Genomic DNA, 14,223 nt, shown 5'->3' with positions numbered 1-14,223 from the left:
CACTCTGCCTGTCAAAACAAAACAAAACAAAGAATTGTGGACAGTCTGAACACCCCATGGAGCAGCATGTTGATTCGTCACATCACCAGCATTATGTTGATTGGGCTGGATTAGCAAGAGGTGGCTTGTAGGTTCTACAGAGTGGCAGAGGTGCTACAGAGGGTGGGAAATAAACCTTCTGAAGATGGGAACCACCCACTTCTGTGAAATGTTCAGAAGCTGAATGGTTAAGGACATGCCAGCGCATCCTTTTCAAAGTAAGTGGCAGTCCCTTGCATTGTGCTCCCTTTAACAAAGACAGCACAAAGAAGAAAAGCCTTCTGGGGTTCTATGGACAGCATATTGCACACCTAGCATTTCTGTTCCAGTTCATACCCCAGGTGAGTGGAAGAGTTGCAATCTTTGAGTGGAGTCTAGAGCAGGACAGGGTCTGAGATCATGCCAGCAGCCCACCAATAAGGGAAAACAGTCTAAAAAGCCTGTAGTGCTAGAAGAATCAATAATGAGAAAAGATGCTATGTGCAGTCCTTGGAACACCCCAGAGGAGAATAACATGTATGACCTTTGGGCACTGGAGCAAAACCATGGAGAATTATGTACCTTTTGGAAAGAAAAGTACTGCCATGTAGCCTGGCCCCTTAGAAATGGAACCACAAGTGACTATTTAGTGAGGGTCACTCATCATGAGCTAAGTCTCATCGTATACCCAAAAACTTAATAAGGACCAAGTAGCTGTCCATCATGAGATAGAAAGGGTGGTGGTGGTGAGATTCTCACTGCTACCTTGAAATATCTGAGGAAATTCAGTTTATAAAGAGAAAGGGGAGAGGTTCAAGTCTAGTTGGTTTGACTTCTGATGAGGCAGTGTGTGGTGATCGTGACTGAGATATTGCAGAGAAAGGATCATGTAATGAGCCCAGGAGAAGAGAGAGCAGATGAACCCAACTCAAGCTTTTATAACAAGCCTCCCACAAGAGACTTCTGACAGCACTTCTCCTAGGACCTGAAGACCTCCCGGCTAAACCTCAGCTCTAGACATTTTATTCAATGATTGAGCCTGAGCAAAAGCAGGGGGGACAAATGTGTTCTGCAAGTCTGCAGCCCAGACCCTCACAAGGCTCACTGATAGCCCACCATCCCCTCAATCTCCCTCAGCTCATACCTCTCATCATGTGGGGAGTCCTGGAGGTGGAGAAAAGCTTGAGGCTGGTTTCAGGATGAAAGCTTTGTTTTGTGGGTGTAAAATAAAAAATGGGAGACACTTGAATTATAGCTTCACTTAGGGGAGGAGTAAAAGACAAAGGTGGGGAGAAAACCTCTTTATAGCTGAAATTCACCTATGACACCTAGTCATCCTCTCTGTAGAGAGAGAAAAGGGGCCCTAGTCACAGGCAGTGGAGGATGGCCCGGCCAGCTGGGCAGAGACCTGGAAAGACAAAGACCGGAAGACAGAGCCCAGGAGCAGAAGCAGGGATAGATATAATGGCAGTGGTCATAGAGTGTGAAGCCTTTTGTATCACATTTAATGCCTACAGTAAGTATTTAGGAAGGGACAAGTTTGCATACTTATAATCTTCATTTTTAGTATAACTTATTTAGTTGTAATTTTATGCAATTTAAATTTTGATAATGTATCTTTAACAGTAACTGGCATGCAATTTTACTGAAAATTTACCAACTGGTTTTTGCATACTGGTAAAAACTAGCACCAGTACCAGTACTAGACCCAAAAGTTATCGCATTGTTTTTTGTTGTTGTTGTTAAGAAGCAGAAACAAGAATCAAGACTTGCTCACATTACGTAATAGGAAAATGAAGATAGTGAATTTCTTGTATGGCTTGTACAACTTACATTTACCATATTTTCTTTGTGGAGGTATCCCCAAAATTAATAACAAATGTGGCATGAAGATCAAAGCTTGATGACGGTGTGCCCATGTCAATTTAAAACAATATAAGCATCGAGGGATTTCATGGAAAACACTCTGTGCATTATTAATACTTTGTATGATGATGTCATTAAATAGTTCTCATTATTCTGAAATTTTCAAAGAGCACTCATTTTTCTGCTCATCCTCTACTCACCAGGAGTAGGGTCTTTCACAATTCACAGCATCAGTCACATAGTTCATAATCCAGATTGAAGTTATTTAATTTGAAATTAAATCAAGGCAGGATTCTATTCAGCATTCACGTGGCAACTTTCACTATAAAGATGCTACCTGGTAAGCATACATTGAACTAGTTCTGAAAATCTTGTCATCCATGGCTTTCAAAAATCAAAGAAGTATGGAGCCAGCTCTGTGGCATAGCAAGTAAAGCCACCGCCTGGGTTCCAGCATCCCAAATGGGCACTGGCTCGAATCCTGGCTGCTTTACCTCTGATCCTTGCTAATGTGCCTGGGAAAACATGAAAAGATGGTCCCAAGTCCTTAGGCTCCTGTACTCACATGGAAGACCCAGAGTAAGCACCAGTCTCCTGGTTTCGGATCAGCCCAGCTCTGGCCTTTGCAGCCATTTGGCTAGTGAGCCAGCGGATGGAAGACCTCTCTCTCTCTCTCTCTCTCTCTCTCTCTCTCTCTCTTTCTCTCCCCCCCTCTACTTCTCTGTAACTCTGTCTTTCAAATAAATGAATAAATCTTTAAAAAAATAAAAAGGGAAAAGGATTATATATTATTACAAAACAAAAATAAATCATTGAAAGACTAGTAGAGTAAGTATCTAGTAGCCAAATTAAACCAGAGTTTAATTCAAACACCAGAATAAGCAATAATTTAGGAAGCTATTGCTTTAAAAAACACAACTACGTACTTTATAAATTCTTGTATTTCTCTTGACTCACACTAGAGGGCGAACTTTCCCTTCTCTGGAAATCATCCAGCCATACAAATGATGTCCCTCAAGTAATTTCATTAAAAAATTGATGAGACAATGTTTCCTGGAGAAGATGAATAATTTCCAGGAAATCTTGAAAACAATTAAGTAGTCTCAACTAGAAAAATCTGGATCAAGATCCTAAGAAAAAGCTGTTAGAAACCAGAAGTCAGAATAAGACAAACGAGCAAGCAAGTGAAAAACCCTGCCCTATAATGATGTTTAATGCATTTTATACTTTGCACTTTATATAATATGTTGTGAAAATTGTCCTCGCATATTCTCACAGAGGCCCTTATAATCCATTTTTAAGACCTCCCCACTAAACCTCAGCTCTAGACATTTTGTTCAATGATTGAGCCTGAGCAAAAGCAGGGGGGACAAATGTGTTCTGCAAGTCTGCAGCCCAGACCCTCACAAGGCTCACTGATAGCCCACCATCCCCTCAATCTCCCTCAGCTCATACCTCTCATCATGTGGGGAGTCCTGGAGGTGGAGAAAAGCTTGAGGCTGGTTTCAGGATGAAAGCTTTGTTTTGTGGGTGTAAAATAAAAAATGGGAGACACTTGAATTATAGCTTCACTTAGGGGTGGAGTAAAAGACAAAGGTTTATTTATTTAAGAGGCAAAGTTACAGGTAGAGAAAGGGAGAGACAGGGAGGTCTTCCATCCACTGGTTCTCTTCCCAAATGGCTAAAATAGCTGAAGCTGGGCTGATCTGAAGCCAGGAGCCAGGAGCTTTTTCTGGGTATCTCATGAGAATGCATGAGTCCAGGCACTTGAGCCATCTTCCACTGCTTTTCCAAGCCATCAGCAGAGAGCTGTGTTGGAAGTGGAGCAGCCAGGATTGGAACTGGCATCCCAGTAGGATGCTGGCAAGGCAGACTGAGGCTTAACCAACTCCACCAGAGCACCGCCCCCTATAATCCATTTTTAAACTGAGTAAAATTTAAGTTTAGTGGTTTTAAGAGACCAACTCAATGTCAAACAGGTTTAAGACAAGAGATTGAACCAAAATTTGATTTAAACCAATTTCTTCCTTCTCCAAGTTCAGCTCATCACATACCCCACAGTCCTCTACAGCCTTTCATCAAAGAATTCAGGATGTGCCAGGGCAAAATCTTGGCTAGACATTCTTAGTTGAACAAACTAGATGATAGTTCTCCCTGTGCTACATGAGCCAGTGAACAGAAAGCTAACATCTGTATCTCTCCTAAGGCTATGATTAAATTATTGAATAAAATATAATTACAAGTATGCCACACCTAGAGTTATTTTGTCCCCGGGGAAAATATTATAGAATATGTACTAATTTATTTACTTCTATTAAGTAAAGATTTATTATAAGCTCTTTAAGTTACAATACAAATTAAGAGAGAATATGAGTTAGAATATAATTACTGAAGTCCCAGAGGATCCCTGGCTTTCAAAGCATTTGCTGTGGGGTTGCTTTGAGCTGAGAACTACCCAGCTATATGTGAAATGATCCTATTTACTATAGGATGACTCAATTTACATGGAAATGTCCAGAAACATAACTGTGACCCAAAGTGAGATGCACCTGCCCTGTATTGCACTCACCACCTAAATACAATCGCCACTCCACCTCCAACCCACCTTCTCCCCCATAAATCACGAAGCTGAAATGACTGAAAAAGTCCTATCCCTGCCCCTCCTCACTCCCAAGGACATACTTGAGACTAAATTAGATTCAGAGTTATCTATCCTATTGTTAATGGCTGTCAGAAATTCCCATGGCTTCCCTCCAAAGCCCATTTCCTCCTCTTCCTCAACATGCTCTTCATGTGGCCACAAAGTAGTAGGTGCCTGAAACTGTTTAAAGAAAAGACACATTCTCTCCCCTCCTGGAGTTTATGTTCCCCTATGTGCATAGCACCTTCTCCAGCAAAACACAAGCCAGTCATCTGCACTGGCTGAACAGTAACAAGCATGATTGGATGGTTGAGCCACATGCTCCTCAGTTGTTCTGCCACATTATGTTTTGCCTCTGGCCTCTCCTCTTTCTGTAGAGGGTTTCTGGGATAGATGCTACAGAAAGGAAAGTAGGGACAATGAAGTCTTCTGAAGACAAGCTACAATTCCATTTATTTTCTTCTTATATATTCAATTATTTGTATATTTGATGTATTTGTTGATGGTCTCATTCTAAAAACAGACTTGGAACAGCAAATGATATAAGTAAATCATCATAAAGCAGCAGAAAATCAAGGGAAAGAGAAAAAGGAAATTAAGCAAGGAAAATATTGGTATTCCAATAACATGAGATCAACACTTACACATTTTGGTCGAGTTCTGCCGAAAGTTTTCTACATAAAATTTCTTCAAATATTCAAGCAGTTTTGTAAAATCTAGAATGAGTTTAGTTTTCAACAATCCATTCAAAAAAGGGAAAGAAAGTCATTTACCCAATTTACATCAGATGACAAAGCAAACCAGCCCTTCAGGAGAGGTCCAGCACTTCTGCTACCAGACCCTCAGAAACATTTCCCTGGGTTCCCAGCTTGTAAGCAAGACTGCAGATTTTAAGGGCTTTCTCAAAATAGCCTGATGGCCCAGTGACAAAACCCACCTTTAAGAAAGGGGCTGTTTTAGGGAATAAAGCAGTGGAGAAATTAGACAACACTATGCCCATGGGGAAGCTGCAAACAGAGGAAATGGAGAGGATGGAGAGGATGGCATTGCATGTGTCGGGTAGAATTGTGTCTTCTAGATGCTGAAGAAGGACAGAAGCCAAGAAGGGCCATGTGTCTTGGCAGCCACCATATCCATCAGGCCTGTCCTGACAGTCATGTGTCCTGGCTTTGTTGCAGGCCCCAAAATAATCTTTGCCCAAAATAAAAGAGAAAGTAAACTTGGAAGGAAGGGCTTATATGAAAATGCAGGGATTGTATCCAACTTTGATGCCTGAAAAGAATTGTTCTGGGACTCAAGGCTTGCCTTCATTTTTCCCACGGTGATCTGTATAAGACTACAGGGTGCTCACAGAGTGACCAGGCAGGGGGTTTCAGCTGCCACAGGACCCTCCTGGCTGCTCGCTGGGGACATTATCTCCTCCTCATTCCTATGAGCCTTTCATGGTGTGGTGATGTGGGAAGTGCTGCTAATGGAAAGATTCTCTCTTCCCTGAACAAGAATATTGAGTGAAAGCCCATACCTGGTTATTCATGAAGCCTGTCCATTTTCCCTAAGGAAGAAAGTGATCAAAACAGAGAGAGCAATGGAACACAGAAGAAAAAAAAATCCTCAGTGAACTATTTGGGAAGTAGCCTTTAGACTGAACTTTCAACAGATAATATATGTGACTTGTATTGCTAAGTAAGCAAATGTGCTCCTCCAGGGAAGAAGATTTTATCTATCACCATAATCTGTGTCCCTGCTTCTGGGATGATCTGAGAGGTAGTAGATGTTTAGTGCTACGACTTAACAATGTTCATTGAGTGCATGAGGATTCACGCTCGCTCTCTCATTTTAAATGACTCACATCATGTCCCTGCAGCAGATTCTTAAGGTGCCGTAGTCAGAGCCAGCAGCGCAGAGGGTTAATGCCTACCACTGTACAGAGCAGCTCAGAAGGGCCCACTTCTTAGAGTTTTGTTATTGCCATTTTGAAATTCTTAGTAATTGTGCATGTGGGGGCTGCATTTTAGATTTGCACTAAATCCAGCAAATTATGTAGGCAGTTCTGGCTGTAGCTTTTAGGTTTGGTCAATGGCCACTGTTAGTCCCTGTAGAGGAGATCCTTCTAAGGTATTTCACAGTCTTCTACAAGGGACCATGTTCCAAACAGAGAAGGCATCCCATAAATCACCTTTATAATGAAAGAACATAAAAAGAATTTTTTACATATCACTCAGAATGGACAAAGATTTGTGTCACCTTGGACATTCTCTACAATGAAACAAAGCCCAAATATTTGATACTGTACTCCTCTCTTCCATCCAAGTCCTATGATAACTAAGGAAAAATTCACCTTCCTTGCTGTTTTGAAGGCACATATACTCTTTCCAGAACTTTAAGAAATTGCAAGCTCCTTGAGAGAAAGGCTGCATCCTGTATCACTTTGCATTCCATGCTGCTAAAGGTCATTTTATACACATGAGCAATCAGTAATACTAAGATCTTACGGTCACATCATTTTACAGGTTAGAGACACTCTCATGTAAATTATCCCACTTAATAATTGCAAAAACCCTACTAGTTTGGTAGACCAGGTATTTAGTCCCTTCATACAGATTAGGAAATCAAAGATCAGAATGGTTTTAGTAATTGCTTCCACCCACACCGAGACTCCTAGATCCAGGATTCCATTTCTGAACCATCCCTATTAAGCCCCAGACCTGTATATCCACCCTTTTCTGAAGTCTCCACTTAGAAGCTTTCATGGCATGCTCCACTCAACACCTATCAAACACACACATCATTCCCCACCCTTCCCTGTCCCACCTTGCCGCACCTGCTCCTCTCAGAGTCTCTTTATTTCCTAATATTATCACCTTCCTCCTAATTGCCCACGTCAGAAACCTGGCAGCCATCCTTTACTCCACCCATGGTCCAACTTACCAGGTCCAGTGGTGCTCCAAACCCTGCTGATTCTTCTCTCTCCATCTTTCAGGGTACCAGAACCTAGCACAGGCTCTGATGCACATTAGTGACTTCATGTATTTTCACTGAACTAAATTAAAATCCTGTTGGACAGCCTTGGAGGTCAAAGTGACTTTCATAGCTGAGTCTGGTTGCTTTCCTAGAAGATGAAGACTCTCCTTTGTCATCCAGTTTTCCCAATATACATTTGGGTGAAAATCCCAAATGAAAATGAACCCCTTGTTCTCCCATACGTTTGACTGCTGCCAGAAGGGAAAGAGACTGTCTCTTACACAAACAACTGTGCCTTGCATTCTCAGGGCTTTACGCTGTTTCCCAGATCCGCGTTTCTTAATGGTTTTTGTTTGGTTGGTTTGTCGGTTGGATTTTGTGTGTGTGTGTGTGTGTGTGTATTTCTGTTCACATTCACATCACTATCCTCAAAGCCATGGAGAAGTCTGGCCATCCTACAAATGCCTCCACTCCCAGGAATTTTCAGACAAGGCAGACCAGGTAGTCTTAAAGGAATAGAGGTCCCAAGTGATTGTAGCCACAGAAAGACCAAACTTTTTGAAGGTTACAGGGTAAAACATTCCAAAGAATCTCCTGAGCCATACCCTAGTGTTATACTGGACAAAGGGACTGGTGCCTACAGGGAGGATCTAAAAATATACACCACAGAGAGGCAGAGTTAAACAGGCTGTGTTAAATGTCAGGAAAGAAAGGAAATAGAAGTGGGGAGCAAGAGGGAGAAAAAGAGTGGGAGGGGAATGCAAAGGGTGGCTCCCTAGGGAGAATTCAATGGAAAAAAATAAGAGAAGTAAATAAAGACAGCATTTTTAAGAGAAATAGAATTTATTCATTAAAGCTTTATTTAGGGTTTGGACTTCGGAGAGTGTTCATTTCTTTGCTTCCTTTTTAATATTTTCCATTGTTTCTTTTTTACTCTGTTTATAGTTTTCTCTGTTTGAATTCCCCCTCTGGGGTTGATGTTTTGGCTCAACTGGTTAAGCCACCACCTGTGACACTGGCATCCCATGCCATAGCCCTGTGACACCAAACCCATGCTGGTTTGAATTCTGGTTGCTTTGCCTCTAATCCTACTTGTTGCTAATGCACCCGGGAAAACAGTGAAAGTTGGCCTAAGTGCTTGGGCCCCTACGACCCATATAGGAGACCTTGACATAGTTCCAGGCTCCTGGCTTTCGCTTGGCAATTTCAGCCATTTGGGGAGTGAATCAGCACCTGGGAGCTAGCTCACTCTGTCTCTTCCTCTCTATCACTCTGCCCTTCAGATTATTAAAATAATTGTTTAAAGTAATAAATAAAATATCCCTTGGCCGGCACCATGGCTCACTAGGCTAATCCTCTGCCTGCAGCACCAGTACCCCAGGTTCTAGTCCCGGTCAGGACGTCGGATTCTGTCCCGGTTGCCCCTCTTCCAGTCCAGCTCTCTGCTGTGGCCTGGGAAGGCAGTGGACGATGGCCCAAGTGCTTGGGCCCTGCACTAGCAAGGGAGACCAGGAGGAAGCACCTGGCTCCTGGCTTCAGATTGGCGCAGCGCACCAGCCATAGCGGCCATTTGGGGAGTGAACCAATGGAAGGAAGACCTTTCTCTCTGTCTCTCTTTCTCTCACTGTCTAACTCTGCCTGTCAAAAAAAAAAAAAAAATCTACCCCTCCCCCCCCCCCCACACACACACGTGTTATATTCAGGGTTTGATGAAGCAACTTACCTAAAAACTAACCCAAAAAACTTGCCCAGCCAGTTGAGCCATGGTAGCAAGACGGGTAAGAACCTCACTTCTGGACCACTCTTCCGTGGATCTTAAAGGGCTTACTTCACATAACCACGCTCTTCCCCTTGATATTTGCAGTTGATTTAACACTGTGCAGAAGCAGCAGAATGGTGATGATAGATAACTTTCCATGAAAAGACAGACATCAACAAAATATCTCCTCTACAAAAGAAAAATCTTAGCACTAACACTGAGACCCTAGCTTAATAGAGAAGTATAAGGGCACCATATGAAGTCAGGGAGAAAGTTTGAAGCCTTTAAGTGTAAAACAGATATGGAAGGGAAAGTGACATGGATGACTTGTCTAAAGTGGAATGGTGGGGAAAAAAAACAGGACAGATTTTGTGCCCCATCCCAAATTTCAGAAGATACCCAGGTTCTCCAAAACTGAGCAGTCAGCTGCACGGCTCAGAGCTGAAAAGAGCACAAAAATACATAAAAATTGTGTTCCCATAAGGTTAAAATATGTTGCATTTGGCTGCCATAACTTCTGTCTAGGGAACACTGGGAAATGCATAAAAACTTTAATTTATATCCAGTAAAGTTTATAAGGAAACCCAAGGGAGACAAAATAAAAAACTTTAACCACAGTTTAGTTTGGAGGTTAAGGGGAAGAAGTCTGGCAGTGTAAGAGAAAAAGAGATCATATAAAAAGGCAGCATGTAGGCAAATGTTTGTTTAGGATCTGGTACATGGGGAGCCTCCATCCATGAAGACTATCTCTTCTGCATTGTGAGGGAGCCCAAGTTTCTCAGACAGTATGCAAGTCTATCAAGTCAAACCACAATTCACTCAGCAAAGAGGGTTTACTGAGTTTTTGCAAGCAGAGGGCAGAGAAGCTATTTGTAGATTATTTTGAGAGTGCTACAACTGGGATATTTTCCTGTATACATTGGTGTATTGCAATAGCATACACAAAAGATTATTGCCAAATAATGGAAGTCAAATCTGTTTGTAGGAGCAGATGTTTAGCTTAGCAGTTAAGATGCATGCATCCCACATTGGAGTACTTGGGCTCAGTTCCTAATTTTGGCTACTGACTCCAAGTTTACACTAATGCAGTACTTGAGAGTCAGTGGTGATGGCTCAAGTTGTTGAGTGCCTGTCACTAACATGGAAAAACTGAATTGGGCTCCCAGCTTTGGCCCCAGCCCAGCCCTGGCTATTGTGGACATTTGGAAAGTGAACCAGCAGATGGCACTGCTCTCTCTCTCTCTCCTCTCTCTCTCTCTCTCTCTCTCTCTCTCTCTCTCTCTCTCCATTTCTCCCTTTCTCCTTCCCTCTAAAATAAATAATCTTTAAAAATCTGTATATTCTAAACTTTGAGTATTTTTAAGAGCACACAATATGTACATGCACCAGGTTGGATTACAAACCAGAAGTGACACCACGGTGCATAAAAAGAGGAGCAGAAGAAAATGACCTAATTAAAAGCAGGACAGACATATCCATCTCTTAGAGCTTCTGCTGGTTTAATTAAAGGTTCATCAGTATCTTTGTGCAGAGTTAATACCAATATTACTCCTCATTGTTTGGTTTTATGTCATAGATCATGCACAAAAGGCAAATAAATTTTTATATTTTAATGTATTTTCATATAAAATATAAATATGAATATAACTAATGTATATATAAATTTTGTCAGCATATAAAAGGAATGGAAATTCACCCCATAGAGTGGTTTCTGTTTGCTCTAATTAATGCTTTTGTTGTCTCTACAAAGCATTGCTTTGAGGTCTTGTTAGGGAGTAGCAGTTGAGACCCATTTGAGGGTTGAATTCATAATATGGGTATACAGAGCAAATAAACAACTAAGGAACACATGATGCAGAATTCCCTTTAACTGGGACTCTGTCTGGGTGTGATGTCCCTCGGGGATGTGACATTCATTATGGGCATTATAAAACCAAAGGTTGCAGAAAAGCAAGTCCTGTACAGTTACCTGGCCCCTAGAAATAATGACATCTTGTATTTAGGTACAGACTTTTTCCAATGAGCTGAAAGTTCTTTGAACAAAATTATCAAATTAATGCTCACAACTATTAAGGGGTATAGCTAAGGGTGAGGAAAGGCAGCTATAAGTAGATTTAGCTCTAGGTTTTGAACTGGACAACAGAAAAGAATCCGATGAACCAATTCTCCATTCTGATTCTCAGGGCTATTGGTTACTGGTTTTAATCAAGTCACTCAGGAAATGAGAGAAGGGCTACATGGCTTGTGAGACAAAATGCTTGATATTTGACAGCTTAAAGAGCTGACCTCATAATGCTGCCTTTTAGTTTACAATTTGATAAAGGGCAATTTTTTCCCCAGAGTAGGCCTAGAACAAGGTTCATGTGCTACTTGCCTCTAAGCCCCAGCCAGCAGAGCAGTCTCTCTGCCACTGTTCACTCGGGCAGGAATCAATCCACTTCCTGTATATAATCCTTTATTCTCTGATCAACTTTGTCATCTTTCTCTCAGTCCCTCTCTGACATCAACCTCCTCAGGAAAGTTAGCATCTATGTAGACGTACCAAGAGTGAATGTATGCTGGCCCGTACTGTGTCACAGACTTGAACACAACCTCCATCAGTTTCCTGGTCTCCAAAAGTCCCACAATAACTGCAAGTGTTTAGGCTCCCCTAATTTTCCTGACAGCTCCCAAGCCCTTGGTGCAAAAATATGTGAAACCTATATCTAATTTTTTCATTAAAAAAGTTCATAGAAAATGCATGTTAAGAAAAAAATGGGGGCTGGCACTGTGGCATAATGGGTAAAGCCTCTGCCTGCAGTGCTGGCATCCCATATGGGTGTCATCTCAAGTCCAGATTACCTCATTTCTGATCCAGCTCCCTGACAATGTGTCTAGAAAATCAGCAGAAGATGGTCCAAGTCTATGGCCCCTGCACTAGTGTGGGAGACCCAGAAGCTTCTGTCTCCTGGCTTCAGCCAGGTCCAGCACTGGCCTTTGCAGCCATTTGGGGAATTGACATATATCCTACCCAAAATAGCATCCTACAATTCAAATTAGCAGACTTCTGTGCTATTTCTCACAGGCATACCCAGCACTAAAAAAGAAAGACTGATATGTCTCAGAATTCACGCCTTGTTAAATTTGGTGAAAAACAGCGTTAAAAAAGTATCCAAAGTATAAAGGATATGATGAGCTTCTAAAATAACATCCTGCAAAGAGGAGCAGTTAGACCTGTGGTAGATGAAGTTTGTGGGCAGCTGAACAGGTTCTCACTGCAATTTCAATTGATCTGTAATTCTGCAACTTACTACCCAAAAGTAATGATCTACTTGGCTGCACCAAAATAAACTCAAATACTTTCCATGAAGCAGTGTTTTCTAGTAGCTTCCCTTCTATTGTGGCCAATGAAAATGGGCTTAGTGCTTGACATAGACACAAAGAAGTAAAGGAAAAACAACTGCAATGCTTAAGCCTTTTTTTTAAAATTCAATTTTAAATTTCTTTATGCATGTCCTATAATCTTATCCAAGTTATGAGACTAAAAGAAGTTGTCAAGGCGAAGGTTTCTCAATCCCAACACTATTTTTTTTAACTTTTATTTCATGAATATAAATTTCCAAAGTACAGCTTATGGATTACAATGGCTTCCCCCCCAATAACGTCCCTCCCACCCGCAACCCTCCCCTTTCCCACTCCCTCTCCCCTTCCATTCACATCATGATTCATTTTCGATTCTCTTTATATACAGAAGATCAGTTTAGCATACATTAAGTAAAGATTTCAAAAGTTTGCTCCCACACAGAAACATAAAGTGAAAAATACTGTTTGAGTACTAGTTATAGCATTAAATCTCAATGTACAGCACACTAAGGACAAAGATCCTACATGAGGAGTAAGTGCATAGTGACTCCTATTGTTGCCTTAATAAATTGACACTCTTGTTTATGGCATCAGTAATCACCCTAGGCTCTTGTCATGAGCTGCCAAGGCTATGGAAGCCCCCTGAGTTCACCGACTCTGATCATATTTAGACAAGGCCATGGTCAAAGTGGAAGTTCTCTCCTCCCTTCAGAGAAAAGTACCTCCTTCTTTGATGACCCGTTCTTTCAAACATGCATTGGGTGCAAGGATTTTCCTTTGCATTGCAGAATATCTAACAGTATCCCTGACCTCTATACTCTACATGCCAGAAGCACCAGCTCTACCCCCAAGTTTTGACACCAAGAATGTCTCCTAACAATGACAAAAATCCCTAAAGGGCAAAACAGCCCTACGTGAGAACCACTGCTTTTGTTTTCTTCTCCTATTCTACGGAACTCCCAAAAATTAAGATGAATGATACAGATAAATAAATGCAAAAATAAACGTGATTCATAAAACCTCCCTTGAAAATGATCTGAAGAATTAGATATCATCAAGCATTTGGTTACTCAAGAGTCGAAACAAGTTAAACATGGCATTCACTCTCAAACATTTATGTATAGTATGGTTAAAACTATGAAAAAACAAACTGACATGCATGTGACCAAAAAGAGAATTTAAAAAAATAAAATGTTTCATTCATTTCATGGATGGAATTGTGTTTTCCATTATTGTTGTCATTCACGCCATGAGTAATTAAAAGTTTCCCACTTTTGGTCCTCTGATGATGGCTAATAAAGACCAATGGGAAAGAGGCAGAGTGAATGATTACCCCTGGATAGTATCTAGGATTTTCTATGTAATTACTAAGTACCAGGCACAAGGCAGTATGCTTTATGCATATGGGCCCATTTAAAATTTAGTGATTTTGAGAGAGAGAGACACCATTTTCATGAAAAAAAAAAATTGATTGCTTAACCTTACAACGTTTGGAAGTAATGGATCCCAGAATGGAGCCTTGGGCCATGTGAATTCACACATCAGTCCTGACCACCACATTCTCCTGTGTTGCCCTGACTGCCAACTACTCCGCTATGTGAATTCTACAATCCAAACAGATCTACTCATAGTGGTT

This window comes from Oryctolagus cuniculus, chromosome 3 (assembly GCF_051225735.1).
Source record: "Oryctolagus cuniculus isolate XC-2025 breed Fujian yellow rabbit chromosome 3, ASM5122573v1, whole genome shotgun sequence".
Taxonomy (NCBI): domain Eukaryota; kingdom Metazoa; phylum Chordata; class Mammalia; order Lagomorpha; family Leporidae; genus Oryctolagus; species Oryctolagus cuniculus.
The sequence above is the reverse complement of the archived record's forward strand: the minus strand, read 5'-3'. Positions refer to the sequence as shown.